This window comes from Pinus tabuliformis, chromosome J (genome assembly GCF_031772625.1).
Source record: "Pinus tabuliformis cultivar Carrire ecotype Pingquan chromosome J, CPIR1, whole genome shotgun sequence".
NCBI lineage: Eukaryota > Viridiplantae > Streptophyta > Pinopsida > Pinales > Pinaceae > Pinus > Pinus tabuliformis.
Window position 1 is genome coordinate 1,088,271,692 of NC_142295.1, and position 19,352 is coordinate 1,088,291,043.

A 19,352-nucleotide genomic window follows, 5' to 3' on the forward strand; every position below is an offset into this window, starting at 1 on the left:
TCTACTTTTCCAAACCAGTATTTACTTTTCTGGCTGTTGTCCTCAAACTTTTGGACCATCTACATAATGATAACATCATTTGCTAGACAACTTCACTTCCCAATGACTAAGTGGCTGCTCTTTTCTTAGTCTGAAAGCGATCTCTCTCTTGAAGGACATCCTATTTTCTTCTCAGCAACAAACATCATCCTCAAGGTTGGGTGCTGTCCACTTTGGTATGATACCCTCCCTCAAAGTCATTTTTTCTTGCACACTTACTTTTACTGCACAAAGCATGATGGTCTTTCAGGGGAAACAGACCTTAGAAGACAAGAATTTTCACACTAAAAAACTCTTAATTTCCCATTGCATATGAACATAGAATTATGGCACAAAAATTGTTTCCATGTTGGCTAAGGAGGAAGAGGGTGTTGAAAATTGGTAGCTATGGTTGGTCTTTTCATTAGCAAAATCCAAAAGAGAAAATTTGAATTTAAAATAATTGGTTTATTACCCCACAAAGTGTCCGAGTCGGACCTCCTAGATCATGTCGGCCTGCCCAAGAGACACATCTTTTCGCTTGGACAAATAACTATATATTGAGTCTATTCACTCTCCAAGGCAGATTTCGCATCTCTGATCTGAGGCATTTGCGAGCAGACTGAGGCATCTTATCTCCGTGCTATGCAAGCTTCTCCGTGGCACTTATTTCTATGGTATGTGAGCTTCCCTGTGGCACTTATCTCTGTGATGTGTGAGCTTCTCTGTGGCACTTATATCTGTGGTATGTGAGCTTCTCTATGACACTCATCTCTGTAACATGCAAGCTTCTTTGTGGCACTCATCTCTGTGGTATGTGAGCTTCTCTGTGGCAAGCAAGATTCTCAGAGGCACTTATCTCTGTCGTATGCGAGCTTCTCTGTGACTCACTGTCTCTATGGGAAAGCAAAGGACTGTGGCACTTAGGCCCCTCAATTGCAGACTTTGATTATGAACCAACTTTGACTATTTCTCTCTCCCTTGTCTGGTTTTGACTTGGAAAACATTGAGGGCAGAGATTGATGTTTTGATTGAATATTCTGATATACATTTTGAAGAACTGAATTCTCTCTCATAGGGAAAGATTTGCTGGGTTTTCCCCTTTCGGGTTTTTACCTGGCCGCTGGCCTAATTTCTGGTGTCTCTTGTCTTATTGATTACTGTGATCTCTACTGCTGCTCTATTGTTATGGTTAAAAATTTTCATGTATGACTACTTGATAATTGGAATGTTATAAAGAAGTCAAATTGTATCATTTGAAGTAGTTATCAGATTGAAAAATTGTATTAGTTTGTTTCTACTAGAAAACTCAACAATGTATCAAAACTATGGTGAAGAAAGGAGCACTGAGATCACCCTTTTGAGGAAGCCCTAAGAAGGCCTAAGTCTGAAAAAGTCCTGGTTCAATTTGCAAAAGATCGATAGTCTTGGTTATGGAAGGACGAAACCCTATATCACAGTTTGCAAAGAGATCAAGGGCTAATATCACTCAGGGAAAATTCTTGAGGAAAGTATTAATTGCAAGCTCTTGATATCTGTGGAAGGTGACCAAGTCCGAAGCCTATAATCAATGTGGAAGACTGAACTTCTTTATCTCTGTGAGAAGGAAACAGGTTCAAGATTCTTTGTCTCTGTGGAATGGACAAGTCCGAGCCTCTTCTCTTTGTGAAACAAGGTCCGAAGAAGCTACAAGTCTGAGTCTGTTACTTGAGTGATCAAAGTATCCAAAAAGGATTGAGTGTACTCCAGAAGTTTGTGTTGACATCACTATGAAAAAGGCAAAGAATGAAAGAAGTCAAGGATCCAAACTCTATCCATGTGGTATAGTCAAGAAGGAAGTCCAAAGCCCCTTGTAAGGAAGAAGTCTGAGATTGTTCAAGCATACCTGAGCCTCTCTGTTCTAGTGGAAGAAGTCCAAGGAAGGCATATAACAGATTTTGATCCATATATATCTATACATATATATAATGAACAGCTGGGAGACATTCTTGTGTAGCTAGTGGATACCTGTGAAAGGTTGTCTTTATTCTCTTAGGAATGATTTGAAGGACTGATGCCCCCAATTTATCAATCTAATGCTCAAGGACGTTGCAATCCTGATCGTTCAAGAATTATGTCTAATCGAAGACAATGGAGTTTTAGCAAATCTTTGTACAGGAAGAAGTGTTGACCATTGGAGCAAAATCAGGAATTAAGGTATGTACCTATGACTCTTTTGGATCATGTTTTTCTTGAAAAGATCTGTGATAAGACTGAAGATGATATTGCTTGGCTCCTAAGTCTTCATACAAAGCACATTACAAGGATAGATATCTGGAAAAATAATCCAAAGATTGATGTCTCCCTGAACTCTTTGGTATTAATAACCCTTGTTTGAAATATTTGATATCTTATCTCCATTAGAGAAGTTCTGACGAAATGTGGGTCTGAGTTTTACATCATAATACTCTTTGGAACTGAAATGCCTCAACCTGAAGACAGTACCTTACAAACTTCATGTTTTACCTAAAAGACAGTGTGCTTACATTTGAAAATGAGTGGTATGATACATTCAAACATGATATGGGCTGATCCTGTGTATAAAATACTTAAGTTTACAAAGATTACCATCAACAATTGCCATTCGAGATTAAACGCTGAAGTATTGAACTTGAGGATGTCTCATCATAATCCTCACAGAAATATTGGTTGTATATGACATGAAAATGGTCTAGGACATCTCTTCGATTTGAGCTGTGAAAGAAGTATTGCTTGAAGAACGATATTTTTTTTGGATGATCGGTCTTATCATAACACCTTTTGATGAAATGAAAAAAAAAAGGTCAAATGCCTCTTCAAGATTGAATTACAGTTGGAGCAAAGTCTACTTGATTGAGGAACTTGTCTAAGCTAGAATACATGACTGCTAAAATAGAAGGAATCGTGTGACTTTTATTGGAAAGTTGCATGAAGGCAGGACATTACTTTGAAGGCTTGAACAAGGCCTGGAAGAAGACGAGCTGTCATCATATATCATTGAAAGCAAAGTCACCTCATTTACCTTCTTTGAAAATCCTGCTAAATCTGAAGATGTCAAGCCTTGAATACCTGAGTCTCTCTCTTGATATATTAAGCAATTGCATGAATTTTATAGTAAAAAGCTAAGATCTGGATGATGAAAATTCATTGCAAGTTTTCAGGAAGCAGATGTTGCTATTGTTATAATGATTTATGAAAGGTTTCTTGATTTGATTAGATCAAAGGATCATCATTAATGCTAATAATTGAAAATGTAGGGTTTGTAAACCCTAGCAAGCAACAAGACTTGGATAATAAATTGAAAGGTTTCTTGATTTTGATTAGATCAAAGGATCATCATTAATTCTAATAATTGAAGATATAGGGTTTGTAAACACTAGCAAGCAACAAGACTTGGGTAAGAAATTGATTGCTTCTGCTGATAGAAGAAACCCTAAATCCATCAAAGAAGAACCTCATGATAATGATGTGGACAAGGTCGATTTGCAAGAAGGCTAAAGTTCAAGAGGGAGCTGACATGTTCTCAAAAGATAAGTATCTTGTATCTCTCTTATTTTAAATCATTAATGTTATTGCTGTTCTTCTTGTCCTTGTATATCTTGTTTGGTTGTATTTGTTCTTCCTTGGCCTCCGAGTGCGGATTGTAGGTACATGTTGAAGCCTGACAAGGCTGTGGCAATAAATGAAAAGATTGGAAGAACAAAACTTGTGACTGTGACAAGAAGACTCGTGTTGAGAAGATATTATTAGATGATCCCTGGACTTAGAGGGAGTAGACAATCATCCAGATTAAAGCTTGTTTGGATCTATGACAAAAAGAATTCAGTTGTGACTTCCAAATGGAAGATGGTTGGAAGTGCCAAGCGAGGGATTACCTCAGTAAGAGGGAAAAGAATATGAAGATAGACAACTCGTGCATGGTTGATGGCTATTTGTAGCAATATTGATTCATTGTTGAAGATGAGCCCATGATTAGGGCTGAGGACCTCTTTGTCCATTGTAAGAGGGAGATGATAAAAGGATCTTGATCTAATGCATGACTACCTAAGATTAGAAGACTGATGAAATCTTTGTTGAGATCCTTTAGAAGTTTGGCATGATGGACTATGAGTTCATGGACACTCTCGTGATGACAAATTTGAAGAAGCTACGAGATTGTGTTTCTAATATAGTTGATCCCTCTGTGTATTGCAAATTGATTGGCCTGTTGAACTATCTGATGAACACAAGATCTTATATCTGTTATGTTGAGCCAATTCTTGGTTGAGCCCCAACATGTGCATTAGGTTGCAGCAAATATTGAGATATCGGCATGGCACCATTGATTATGATTTGAGATATGTTTCTAATATGGAAGTTGCATGGTTCTACTAATGTTGATTGGGTTGGATGCACTGATGATAGAAAGAGCGCTTCTAGTTTCTTCTTTTGGCTTGGGCTCTGGCATCTACTATGATTTCATGATCAAGTAAGAAGCAAACTTTTGTTGCTCTTAGTGCAGTTGAAGCTAAGTATATAGTTGCATGTTCAACCTGTTGTGAATCTGTGTAGCTTCATAAGCTATTTGTTGGTTTGTTCTATCAAGTGTTGGAATCAACTATTGTATATTGTGATAATCAAAATGTGTAAAGCTTTCTGAGAATCTTGTTGTTCATGGTCAAGTCGAAGCATAATGAGATTTGTACCCGGGATGTTGTCCAAATAAGGGTTGTGAGGCTCGAATACATTTTTATTGATGAGCAGGGTGTTGATGTTTTGATAAAATCCACTATCCCAGATGAAGTTTGTTTGCTTATGAGAAAAGCTTGGAATGATTAAGAATCCCTCTCTTGGAGAGAGAGAGCTTTGAATGTATAGCATCATGAATCTTCCTTGGGTTGTAGCTGAGAGACCACATGGTCAGGAATATTATCACTCCCTTAGGTCAGTTGACCAAGAGGCCAGTAAGTTTGGTTAGGGAGCTTGGTTCTGAGGCATGAAGTGATCCCTTGGGTCATGATGACTGAGAGACCAATGAGTTTGGTCGGGGACACTGATTTTGTGATCCCTCCCTTAGGTAGTTACCAAGAGACCAATGGATTGGTCAGGGAGATTGATCTTGAGTTCCCTTCCTTGGGTCGTTGACTGAGAGGCCAATGAGTTTGGTTGGGAAGGATGAGTTCTCTCCCTTGGGTCGTGGACTGAGAGACTATATAGTCGGGGAGATTGATGTCAAGATAAGGATTCCTCCCTTGGGTCGTGGATCGAGAGACCTTTGTTTAAGGTCGAGGAGATGGACCCTGTGTATACTCTCTTGGGTCATTGAGCTTGACTAAGAAACCATTGCATATGGTTGGAGAGTTTGGCCTCATGAACGATATTGGTTGATCCCATTGGTCAATTGGGCACTGACCTTGATGCCATTGGGTTTTGGCTTATGGGATGAGTTTGATGCTATGTATCTTTCCTTATGATGAGACTTGTACATTTGATCTCTCCCTTGGGAAGTTGCTAAGAGACCTATGGATTGGTCATGGAGATTGATATTGAAAGACAGAGAGACTTGTACATCTGATCTCTCCTTTGGGTTGTGGCTGAGAGACCTATGGATTGGACGGGGAAATTGATATTGAGAGAGAGAATGAAAAACACCTCCCTAGCCAAGAGGGAGTGTTGAAAATTGGCAGTTGTGATTTATGCAAAGTCTGGGTTAAAGAGTATGAAGTACAGTTAGCATAGATTTTTTTTCATCATCGAAGAAATATCCAAGCAGATCGACCTAAAGGGATCACATCCTGCCCGCTTATTGGCAGAAACTAACCCTAAGAGCATCGAGGAGAATTGACCCCGTGACCTCCCATTGGCAAGGTGCTTTAGCAACGGGAACTCGACCAATTGGGCTTAACCCTCGGGACTAAGCTAGAATAGTTGTTAGAAACTACAACCTTGCTAATTGTTTTCTTGTGGAAATGTTTCCTAGGATTTATTTTACTTGAAAATACACCATATATCATTATAAAATATAAATCAATACAAATGTAAATCAAGGTTGTCAGATCCTCTTCTAACTTGACTTTTTCTTGTATTTTTTTTTATATTTTTTTGCTTCTAATTTTTTATTGGGCGACTAAAATATCTTCTGGATGCTTCTAGATGCCTCTCAAGTTATAAGAAAGAGGATTTTTTTTAGTGGGGCAGCCTAATGTTCAAGCCTATGGCCCTAGTGTTGATATGCAGTTCATGGTAATGTTTGAGTAGAAGTGACATTCTCCTTTATTTTCCATTTTCATCATTTTACTTAAATTTTTAACATCTACCATGAAATGACTCAAGATGTTTGAAAGTTTAAGCCTTCATTGGATGAAAATGGAGAAAGTAGAAAAATCTCACTCAAAATCCAGCAGACTTATATGTTTTTCAGGATTTCAGGATTGGGGGATTGCAATGTTTCCATTGGATTTTGTCATGTACTAGGGTATGGAACTTGTATTTAATCAAGAGAACCAAGCCCTTTATGCAAGGGAGACTCCCAATAATCAAGAGCATGTAGGGTACTAGGGTATGGAACTTGTATTTAATCAAGAGAACCAAGCCCTTTATGCAAGGGAGACTCCCAATAATCAAGAGCATGTAGGGTACTAGGGTATGGAACTTGTATTTAATCAAGAGCACTAAGGTCGTTCGACTATGTAGGAGGAGACTCCCAATCAAGCATGAGACAAGAAATTAGAAATTTCTCGTGGCTGATTTTGGATATTGCTATTTTCATTATGTGATCATTCATGAGTAAATGTGATGTAAATTTAGAGACTTATAGTTTATGCATTGACAATTGACAATTTAATCATAATGTAATAAATTAGAATGTATCATATATGCTTTATGATTGCACATATTTCTTAAATGTCCTATAATATATATATATATTGTGTTTCCCCGTTTCCAAAATTTGGGGGGGTCACGTTTCGTACCCGTGCCCGTTTCAGAAACTCGTACCCGTTTCCCTGTTTCGTGCAACTTAGGCTGTCACACATGGCCTAAGCTTGTTCCAAAACAAGAAAAGAATATTTATATTTCGAATAAAAGTCAAAATGAACTTACATCCATCTATGGTAACATATCTAGCATGAAAAAGCCCTAAGGGTTAGCTCGAATCTTAGCTGCTCTCATGTTATGTCCACGGAGGTCTCAGGATCAAATTTCTTCATGTTGTTTGGGGTTACCAGCTACCTATGCAGCTGTCGGTCGATCTGTCTTCATCCAGAGATTCAGGGGAAGAATGGGAGAGCTCCAAGAGGGCTGGCCTGTTACCAGAACCCCCATTCTTCACTTAGGTGTGTGAGGGTGAGGTGAGATTATTACCTCACCCTCACACACCTAAATGAATAATGGGGGTGCTGGTAGCAGGCCAGCAATATAGCATGAAATGGTTTATTTATAAGGAAAAATCCTCAGATACAAAGGAACACAGGTTTACCCATTTATTCCTGAAATAATGCCAAAACAATATGATGATGTTTTAAACACTCCCAGACGGCAGTGATTGAAACAATCTCAGAATGGAACCCAGAAGATGTGAATGCCTTTCTAAATATTAAATAACAATAGCCACTTGAACAACCTTCATTTTGGCATTCGTTACTCATAGAATGCATCTTATGAGTCAACAATCATGTAATTGTCAAACTCGTTGAAATGTTCAGAAGATAGAAAAAAATACACAATTATGCGAGCCAAAGGAAAAAAAACATGAAAACAAGTTCCAGTCTTCTTAGCAATAGCTGGGAAGTTTGAGCAGCGCCTTGTGCAGTGCCAGAGCAATAAAGCAATGCACCAGAAACTGTTTTGAGAATTTATAGAGTACATAGACCAAAACTACAATTTAGAGCAACAAGAATCCAGCTGTGTGCACCAACAAACAATCTAGTTTTCAGAAAAATGTAATACTCGCTTAATGGCATTTTGAGTCCTCTAAGTAATTTGATGGAAGAAAAGAAATTATTGAAAAGAAAGATAATGTTGTATGGTCACACTTATATCCATTTTGAGTAAAATTCCCTGAATCTGTATCTGAGGAATAAAATTGCATCACCTGATATTGAAAAAGTGGCTTCACACAACTTGACTTGCAGGACTCCTCAATGCATGCTTTAGGATCAACAGGTTCTATGTCTGACCTGAAATCCAATTGCACAAGCCCAGTACCAAATCATTAACATAACACACTTTCAAGAAAACATTTAGGAAAATATAATTCACTTTGTCAGCAAATAAACAATGGATTGAAGACATTCAGACTAATAATCAAAAGACAAGCATCCGTTGATGTAGACCAAGTTTCAGACTCATACATCAAATTTGCATTGTCTTGACTCTTGACTCTTTACATGGAAAGAATAAAAAGGGCCTGTAACTCACGGAGACCAAATCCCACCATGAAAGAAAAGAATAGAAATAACAAAATATGCATCTGCAGCATACAACATACTATGTATGAACCAGATGATAGATCACAGCATATTATGAATCAGACATCATTTTCTGGATCTGATAATATATTTGATGAGACCTTTTTTTGAAATATGCATAGGGTTCAAATCTGGGGCAAACCAGAGAAGTTCCAACTTTTAGAACGTTTATATTTTCAAGAAAAAATTCGATTTTTTGAAACTTGGCCCTTTGCGAAAATGAATTACATTTTTGGAGACCCATTATGGAGATTTGTTCATGGTTCAAAATTTATTAGATTCCAAGACCATGAAATTTTGGTCTGTTTTAAGCACTTTATTTTCAGCAGGTTGGTTATGTTTTGGAGGACCCAGTATGGCAAAAAGCATCAATGATCAATAGCAAATTTCAAGTCATTCTGAAAATTTGATTTTTCAGGGTCCAAATCCACTGTCAGCTTCTAAAGGGTTCTTGGCGGGTCCCACATGAAATGCACTTACTATATTTGGAGAGCCTAAGACACATAAGCCTTTAGATTTCCTTCTGACTTTGACTTGGGGTGCACATGTGGAGGAAGCTTCCTCACACTTTTTGTGGATTTCCTGATTGATATTATTGGCCTTGATGAGCTCCCTCCACTCGAGCCTTTACCTGTAATTTTATAGTCCTTTAACTTCATTTGGCTTGAGTTTATGGTGGGCTAATAATTATGGTAAACCTGGTCTTTGGAGGAGTTGCTAAGTTAGAACCAGAGCACACCACATAAGGAACCTTCCTAAGCACATAAGTGGGCCTCATTCTTGTTACTTGTGGCCTAGAGAGGTGCACCCTACTTTGAATGGTTATTGCTTTGTTTAGATGGTAGCCCACCATTCTCTTTTTGACGTGTCCACCATTCTATTTTAGCTTTGGAATGCTATTTATTGCCTCACATGCATACCAAATGTAAAACTAGTTTAATCCTAAAATGCACTACCTATTATTACCTCAAATGGTGAACCCTACTTGAACCTTTGAATTTTTTTCTTCAGTTCCTCGCATACTTATCACTTGTGAAGTGCTTTTATGGAGCTATTATTGGAGTGGGAATATGCTATTTACAAGTACTTCGCTTATTGTAGGAAGAGGGCAAGTTCATGAAGGCTATATGAAGATCATTCATCGCATATTTTTAGATGCAGGTATTCATAGTATTTCAACAGTTTCTATCTGAGGTAATTGAGCCTATTCTCGGTTACGTCCTGCTGCCCTTATGCTAACAGTTAGGCGATTTGTTGCTGCCCTTCGGATTAGCTGCTGCTGCCCTCTTGACAGCTCATTTAAGATGCCAAAAGGGTTCTCTTGCTCTTCCTTATCTTCCATGATTGAGCTGTGGGCGCCCCTTTTCTTCCGCAATATAACGTTCTCCCTGTCTTCCGGAAACATCCAGGGTTCATATGTTCACAGACTGGCAGAATGCACAGTTCTAATACCATTGTATTGTCCCCACGGAAAATTTTGCCCTTAGGGTTATTGGAGCATAAGATAATATTGTACATATCACAACATTTCTTTTCAATTCAAGAAAGATAGCACAACAATGTAAACAAGTAGATGATCTTCAACAATACCAACAGTACACGTCATATTACAACTCCCACAGGTTCACTTCCCAGGGCTGTTACACTAGCAGAGTCTGCTGTACAGAACTCAACAATTAAGAAACAATAGCACTCTTTTTACATGGATCACAATACAAATTAACCTAACAGCAACACAACTAACTAGCTTACTAGTCCTTCCCGTCACTGCTCAGCTTGCCTTCACAACTCTGCTGCCCTGCTGCTCTGTTATCATCAAAGAGACGTGACGAACCCTGTTGTTGTCCCAAAATGGCAAGCTGCTTGCCCTATCCCCTTTTTCCAGCTAGGCCTTCACTTCGTTGCCTCAAGTGTGCTTCAGTGACGAGCCACTGCCACTACAAACCCTTAGACGTGGCCCGCAACCACAGATTAAACCTTCACTGCTAGAACAACTCGGAGAAACGGCCTCAAAGGCCCTCGCTGCCTCAGGTAGGAAGCTTCGCTGCCTTGAATGACTTCGTTTGCCACAGAGAAATCGCTTTCAAAAGGGTCGCTGCCACAGACCACGGTATTAGCCCTCAAATAATCTCGTTGTTACAGGGAACCTCCTCCGCATGTCTTGGATTAGGGTTGTTTTGCTGTCAGCATACTCTGGCTGCCACAAAAAGGGCTCACTTCTGCCCCGTCACTACCGTGGAATTGTCTTAGACAAACCTCAGTGCCACAGAATTGCTCCTTAGACTAATCAATCCACAGAAGTCCTCTCTTGATTGCTAAAATTAGATGAAGATGCTGCAGAAAATTATGCCAAACAGAATAGAGAGAAGGGATTGGCTAAAGTGAAATCTTTCGCCACCGAAACCAATGATTGCTAAAATTAGATGAAGATGCTTCAGAGAATTATGTCAAACAGAATAGAGAGAAGGGATTGGCTAAAGTGAAATATTTCACCACGGAAACCAATTAGAGAGAAAGGGGTCTGGGGTCTTAAATCTTTCTAAAAGTCTCAGCGCACACAATAAAAGGGGTCTTAAAACTTTCCAAGAGTTATAGTTCACAAAACAGAAATATCAATTAGAGAGAAAGGGGTCTTAAATCTTTCTAAGAGTTTCAGCCCACACAACAGAAAAGGAGTCTTAAATCTTTCTAAGAGTTTCAGCCCACACAACAGAAAGGGGTCTTAAATCTTTCTAAGAGTTTCAGCACACACAACAGAAAGGGGTCTTAAAACTCTCCAAGAGTCTTAGCTCACAAAACAGAAATATTCACAAATTATGATGAGAAAAATGATTTTCTTTTAGATTCTTTTTTGGGTTTCTTCTCATCATTTTAATTTGAATGCCTGACAAGTTTTCTCTATTTTGTTTCAAATTTGGTTTTTTTTCACAAATTTTCTTCTAATTACCCCAATTTACCCATGTTACTCACATTGAATAATCAGTTTCTCTTTTATAATTGACTATAGTCCATGGAATTAAATAAGCTATTTCATCCTCCATGGAATTAGATAATCTATTTCATCCTCCATTAGGCACTTTAAGTAGAAGAGGACATCACAGTTTCTTTCAAATTCCATTGAATGATTTTGTTATTAAATATGTTTCATTTGGTAGCTTGTTCATAGTTTCCTTCAAATTCCATTGAATGATTTTGTTATTAAATAAGTTTCATTTGGTAGCTTGTTCAATTAGATTGGCAAAATTTTCAGAAAAATAAGTTGTGTATCTTGTAATTGAGAGCCCTTCACAGTGAAAAAAAAACCTACATCCCTTGATCCCAGTAAAGTAGCCATTGCATGAGAAACTGAGAAACTGAACAAAAAACCTACTTCCCTTGATCCTAGTAAAGTAGCCATTGCATGAGAAACTGAGAAACTGAACTAGGACAAATTATTCAGCATATGAACTACAGATCTGATCCCCAGATGAACTAATCACTCTCTCTAATAATTAGGAGCTAAGTCTCTTACACACATATATCCCTTGTGTTTTGTTCCCTTGTGTTTTGTTTTGGGGTCAATGTGTCCCTTATTGGACACTTTTATGTGTCTATCCATGAGATATATCAAAAATTAGAAGTACAGAAAATATGTATATAGACTATAGAGTTCCATTTTTTTTTAATTACAAAAAATTTGATACAACTAGTCACTTTATTTAAATATATTAGTCACTTCATTAAACACTCAAGAAATTAGAGTATTCAATAATGAAGTTTGAACCACAGAGTGTTTTTTTCTTCATTGAGTTATTTGATGTCATTAAAATCAAAATGTATTACATAGATACTGATACTATGAGTGGGAATGCCAATGGAAAAATATAAAATTTGGTAGATACAAGATGCTGATATTTTCTTTCTCGAGCTTGATGTCCTATTATAGCATGGGGTATTTATAGCACTGACAACTCTATTTGCAGCAGATGGAGCAGTAACAGAAGTAGATGGAGTTGGAGGAAAAGCAGCAACACAACATTAACATTCTTCCTTATCCTTTGACCTTTACCAGTGCCCTTAATGATTGAACCATGATTTTTGTGATATAAATAATGAAAAATGCTGCTATCAGAAAAAATGACAAATCTAAAAAGTTAAAATGCCTTCGAATCTCCCAGAATCCCTTCAAATTTGATCTTTTATCTTCACCTCCACAAAGTTAGAGCATTTTCCTGTTGCTGAAAGTGAAAAAAAGGGGGAGGAAATGTCTTTTATGGCTTATATTTTGGCCCCTTGCGTATCTGAAACCTTGGGACACCCTAGGGCACACACATACTAAAAAACAGGACAGGTGTCAAACTCATGTTTTAACATGTGACATGTCCAACATATGGGTATGGACACGCAGGCTTTGCGAACATGTTGTGTTTCTTGGATTGGCTTACCATTCAATATGGTTCCAGCTCAATTTAGGTAACTAGCTCTTTATCTTAGCTCCAAATCTATTAAGCACTCAAAAAAAATTAAAAAATCTAAAAATATTGGTTGAGAGATCCAGAATTAAAATAAACCTATTTTTAACATTAAACACTAACTAAACTAACTAAGATAGACACAAAATGATCTTCCCCACCCAGGCACCACACTTATCTTAGTGCAATAAACCAATACTCATAATAATCAAGGTTCATATCTGAGCCTCACAAAATTTTAGATCTCTGTGTTCTATTTCTTATGTGACCATCTTCCAACATGGTTCATTAATGCAAACCAATCTATATGTGTTATTTGGAAGTGCTCCATGAAACGTTGTTAGAGTTGGATAGCACACAGTGGACTTCATTCGGAAATCCCCATGTCTCGGAGTTCACCGTTTCAAGCTCATTTTAGTAATATGTATGTCAAAGTCATCCTTTTGAAACCCATGCCATTCTAGTAGGACAAACCTTCACAATCAGAATAGTATATCACCCTCAATAATGAACCAACGCCCCCATTGGCCGATCTAAATGACATTAAGAAATCTGCAACCTAGATTCTAAAAGAGGTGCTTTGAATTAGGGTACTCACGCGCCTACTAAATTGGTTTACACTTGTGCCTGGGACTAATTCAAAAACTTAAATCACCGTTAAAGAAAAAGAGGTGCGGCCCGCTTATACACAAACACATAGAGGACGAATAAACAAAGTACATGAGACTGCCGATACTGTTTACAATCTAATACGGTTACTCACATGATTGATGGAATGGAGGAGTTGTGCGCCCAAAGTGCTGAAGCGGTCCGTCCGGGCTCGATGCCTTCAAACACAATAATTATGCATCCAGACAGTATAGACCGAGAGGCTGTGGCAAAAAATTTTATCTCTGAACTTGTTTTTCTTAAAAAGCGTCAATGTGCAAATATTCACCATAAGCGTTAATGGTGGACTTTACATGCATACTTAGTTATCCTTGGTTTGGGTTGTCGTCGGATCTTCTTTTCCAGTAATGTTTGGAAATTTGTGTTTGTGTTTGTTTTTGAGATAGGGATTCATAAGGTTTATTCACTACGAAATTATTATTTGCATAGTCGATTTCTATTTTTTATTATTAAGTATTAGTTGTGTGTAGACAATCATATTAAAGAGTGCTGGTTGGGCTGCTTATTATCAATTTGAATTGGAAAATGGTTGAATTGTAAAAAACTAAAAATAGGAAACTAATGGTTTCATGACTAATTTTAGTCTCATGGACCTTAAAATCTTAAAATATCATCTCATTTCATATGCCTCTATGAAAATTGCATTGAGTAATGTTCTATGCTAATTTTTGTGATATGTGTTATAATTTTATTTTGTACTTATGGAAAATGTTAAAAATGGAAATTTATTTTAAAGTTTAGAAATTTTGGTGAATTTTACTAGTCTTTAATATCCAAACTATAAAATGATTGGTGACATTTTGTAACAATATTCATATTTCTAATGATTTTATATTAGTTTCTATAAAATACTGGTAATTTTTAAGGTAAAATAATTTTATTAAAATTTGGGCAAATCATTTGAAAAAATGGAAATTGTCAAATCTTTTCTTTTTTTTTAAGCTTGGAAAAGTAGCCCACCTACGAATATTAACCCCTAAAATTTTCCTTGTTTGTACAGTGTTAGTATCATGTATAATTTACATTGCATTGGCATTAAATTAAGTGAATCTCTTTAAATCAATAGTCTTTGCAAGCATTATGTTAATTTTGTTGGGAGAAATTAATGGTGATTATGTGTCAATGAACTTTTTGTCCTTTGGCACTGATGCAAATTTTAGCAAATTTGATGTCAAAATGTCTCCACCATTTGATTAGGTACCTACTCTAACCAACAAAGTCACTTTTATGATGAGTGTAGCAAATCTTGGGTAGTAGTTGCTTAAGCTATGGATAAGCCAAAAAGCATTGACTTACAACGTTCATATGTCAAATAGTTTTTCTAAAGAAAAAAACATATATTTTACTGTGGAATAGAATGAAATACATGTTCTAAAAGTGTGCCTATCACATTACAAAAATAAGGAGGATAGTAATCATATCAACATCCCCTTCATTGTTTGCTTGTTCATTATCTCACTATATCACTAACTCGCCAAAATGATACTTCAAAAAAAAAACTTACAGTACTCAAGAGTATTGAAAATGCAGCAAGAAAGTCTCAATTTTGATTTTTACCTTAATTAAATTAAGGAAATTTGAAATTCCATATTAGTAGACAACTTGGAGTTAACTGAGGTGACATAGCACTTGTCACTCAGTTAAGAACACTTGATTTGCGTTAATAAGTTGAGGTTAAGTTCACTTGTGTTGATTCCTAAAAAATAGGAGTAGAGCTCAATTAATTCGAGTTAGGGGCATGAAGTTCAGTTGTGTGCAGTGGGTTCCTAAATTTTAGGAGCCTAGATTGAGTTAATTTCAGTGGTAACAATTTAATTCAGTTAAATTGAGTTATGGTCAATTAAACTAGTTCTAACTAATGGAGGAACTAGTGGAAGGTCAAGTTGTGGAAGTGGAACTTCAACCACACTGAGTGATCATCCAAATAACTAATCAATCAGCCTAAATTAGCTCATGCGTGTAGAGAATTTGAGTTGCCCAGATGAGATTGGAGTTCAAGGGCAATGTACTATCAGTTGTAAATTATTCCAATTTGTATAGGTGGTGCATGCAGTCAGAGAATTGACCTAAAGGAATTGCACAATCCAGATGAGGGAACTTCCTGATTAATAGGGGCCTAATTCCCATGGGAACAACGCAAGGAATTAGGAAAGTGGAGGGCTTGAAAAATAGTTAAGTGTTGGCCAGGTTCAGTCAGTCAGGTAGAAGATAGAAGATACAGGTGCAGGTTGAACTCAAGCTTGAGCAAGCATATTGCATTTATCTGGATTCTTTGATTAATGCAATATAGATCGTAAGGGGTTTTTACCAGTTGTTTTCTCCTATAGAAAACTTTGTGCATGTGTGATGTCTCTTTTTGCATGTTTATGATTCTTGTTTTAGATGGTGAATTAACTTCCGCAGTTGAGTAGAGTAGCTTTAACTCTTGTGATTTACTAAATTTCATGAAAAGTTTTGAATCTACACATTAATTTCTACATGGTAACAGAGCTACAATCGTTGTAGAGTAGAGATTTCGAAGTTGTCATTGCAGGAGATTCGAATTTGAAGATTGTTGGGCCACCAAATTAACATTCACTTTCACTCTATTTTTCACCTTTATCCTCATTTTGTCACCTCATTCCATCACATTATCACTACATAACCCTACATTATCATTACTACATGAGTTCACATTTACATTTTCCAAAGTTATTAATTTCATGTATTTAGAGTGAATTTATGATTAAAAACTAGAAAATAACATGTATCTATTTATACCTAAAAGTGGTTTGAGTTTGGTGACGTGTAGGTCATTTGGAAGCTTCCAAGGAACCCTTATGTGGCCTCCAATGCACAGATTCGAATTTCAACTCAAGAGGTGGACCATATTCCAAGGAGAAAGATCATGGAGATCTTGATGTGTCATGGGATTTGTATCTAGTATTTGGGGATAAGTTGAGACAAGTATGGATCTAGTAGATATTTAAGGAATCTACATTTATTGAGTAGATATCCTTAATTCATGTATAAATAGGAGGAGCATCCTTCAAAGGAAGCCAACAGTTGTTAGTTATTCATTAGCATCAAATTTATGATTGTTCATTCAACATGAATAATATCATTTTCTTGCAATTATGAGTTATGAATGTTTCTTGATTCTTAAGGAATGATAGTTGTTCATGTGTGCTAATTGAGGAATGGACAGATCCCCATCAACCACAATTTGCATACATCTGTAACATAGTTTAATTTCTATTATTTCCTTTCATACATGTGTGATTTACTTTCCGCAAGTGTGTTTTGTTATGTGAAGATTGATTTCCTTTCAGTACCTAGTTTTTATGTGAGAAGGACAATCAGGACTCTTGAACAAGAGACTCTTCTCCATGAGCTAAGAACTGAACTCAAAACAATATTTACTTGCTTTCATTTATATGCTTTCTTTCCTGCTTTCTTAGATGTTTGGCAATGTTATTATACAAAGATTGTAGAACGACAACCGGGACTCTTGAACAAGAGACTCTTTTCTGGCTTCTAAAGTAAACTAATTCCATTGATCAAATATTTTTATGCTTTCATAAAATAGATCTGAATCTTTTCTTTTCAAAATAGTTTAGGTTTGTAATATGCATTTCCATTATTTGCATTCTAAACAAACTTTATTCAACAATTTTATCTGAGGTCCCATATATTTTGGTTTGCTTCTAAGTTTACAAAACCCCCGAGTTGACAAATTAAATGACAGGAATTTAGCATACTATTAAATGGCCCTACAAAGATCAATGTTGAAGGTTTTCTTCGGGACTGAGAAGATGGATTTTAATGGACTCAAGCTCGAATATGCCTTGGAAGGAACCTCAAACTTTGTTGCATGGAAGGTCTGCATGGAGGCAGTATTGGATGATAATTGGTTGCTAGAATACATCAAGACAAATGTAGCAAAACCCCAAACATCTGATGCCCAAAAACTTTCTCAGTGGAAGAAGGATGTGGCCATAGTGAGGAAAATCATATTAGAGGGATTTCGGTATCATATTGTCTTGAATCTCCACAGAAAAGAGATGTTGTTCGTGATGTGGAAAGCATTGACTAAGTTGTTCGAGAAAAATAGTGACCACAGGAAGCTGGCACTCAAGGACAAGCTTCGAAGTATCAAGATGCAAAAGAACGACTCAATCTCGCAGTACCTAAGCAAGTATATACAGTGTCGTGATGAGATTGGCGGGGTCAGTGTTAATGTCCCTGAAGAAGACTTGGTAGCTCTAGCCCTTTTGGGCCTTCCCAAGAGTTGGCATAGCTATCAAGATTCGGTAAATGGTAGAGAGAAACTACTGAGTTGGGAGCAGTTATGGTCTGATCTAATGCAAGAAGAAATAAGGCGGAATATTAGAGATGGGACCTCTTCCAAAAAAGAGGAAGAGTACTTTGCATTAGTCAGCAAGGTAATGAAGGTTAAGGGGAAGAAGTCCCAAGGTGAGGCTCATTCTAGCCAAGAGGGCAAGCAGAAAGACTTGTTCAAAATCAAGTGCTTTCATTGTCATGAATTCAGGCACTATGCCACGAAGTGTCCACAAAAGAAGGCAAGAAAGAAGGAGCCTGCAATAGCAACAACAAGTGAAGCTTTGGCTTCATAGTTCGAGCTTGACTTCACTCTCATCGCATGCATGGCAAGCACAGTTATGGGGAGCAGGTGGTACTTGGAGTGTGGTGCCTTGTTCCACATGACGGGGAATAGATACTTTTCCAGTGACTTGGAGGAGAAAGATCTCCATATGAACATTGAGTTTGAAGACAACGAAAGGTACAATGCAACTGAGATTGGTACAATCACCTTTTAGAGGGAGTCAGGCTCCCCTCTCAAACTCAAGGATGTGATGTTTGTTTCAAGTCTAAAGAAGAATCTTATCTCCATTGTAATTTTGGAAGACCATGGTTACGATGTGATCTTCCGCAAAGGAAAGGCATTCTTGAGACACATAGCCACGGGACAAGTGAAGCAAATCGGGGTTCGAGTCAAGGACTTGTATGTACTTAAGGTAGAAGATGCATGCAAAGCCTTCAGGAGCAAGGCAGAGACTAGAGATTTGGTGGTTGAGAGGGAGAATGTTAGACCTCTCAACATGCAACCTCAGAAGAAGCCTCAGGAAGTTGTGGAGCAGCCACAAATGGAGAAGCATACATGAGGAAGAGCTGAGATATCCACTCAAGCAGAGACCTCCAGCAGGGGGAGAGTTCAAGCCAAGTGAGAAGAGGGAACACATACAACCATACCCCCAGGTGTGTGGTGGGGTGATGTGAAGCCCTAGTCCAAGAGTTAAAAAAAATTGGGTAGGGTCCATTGAGATGTTCCCCTCATGGATCATTACCTTGCTACAGGGGCCCACAATATTCAGTAGAAGGAATATCAATGTCAGTCAGATACTGAGAAGTGCAGAGGAGTGTTGACAACAGAGTAAGAGGCTCAGTAGCAAAGTCAGCAACAATACAGTTTTCCCAGTAGTTAGTTACAGACATAGTTGATTTAGTCTTTTTTTCGATGCTTCTTAGTTTCAAGTGTTGCACGAGCAGCAACAACAGTGAGAGGTGTTTCATGCAGTGCATTCCAAAGGTGCTAGATCAAGGTAGTTGAGAATCCCTTTCTTGCGAAGAGGGAGTGTTGAAAATGCAACGAGAAAGTCTCAATTTTGATTTTTTCCTTCATCAAATTAAGGAAATTCGAAATTCCATATCAGCAAAAAACTTGGAGGAGTTAACGAAGGTGACATAG

General features: G+C 37.5%; 1 long non-coding RNA gene across 4 annotated transcripts in view; it reads right to left on the reverse strand.

Moving 5' to 3' along the window:
* LOC149230802 (uncharacterized) overlaps positions 1-10,981 on the reverse strand; it is a 55,826-nt gene extending 44,845 nt beyond the window's left edge. For 3 of the 4 annotated variants that reach the window (XR_016248029.1, XR_016248027.1, XR_016248026.1), the window contains exons 1-2: positions 10,236-10,981; positions 8,108-8,192 (exon numbers count right to left, since the gene is read on the reverse strand). This is a non-coding gene — a long non-coding RNA (uncharacterized LOC149230802). Of the gene's footprint in view, positions 1-7,662; positions 7,918-8,107; positions 8,193-10,235 lie in introns of those variants that run through there. The other variant, XR_016248030.1, reaches the window with a different exon arrangement.
* Positions 10,982-19,352: the final 8,371 nt, after the last annotated feature.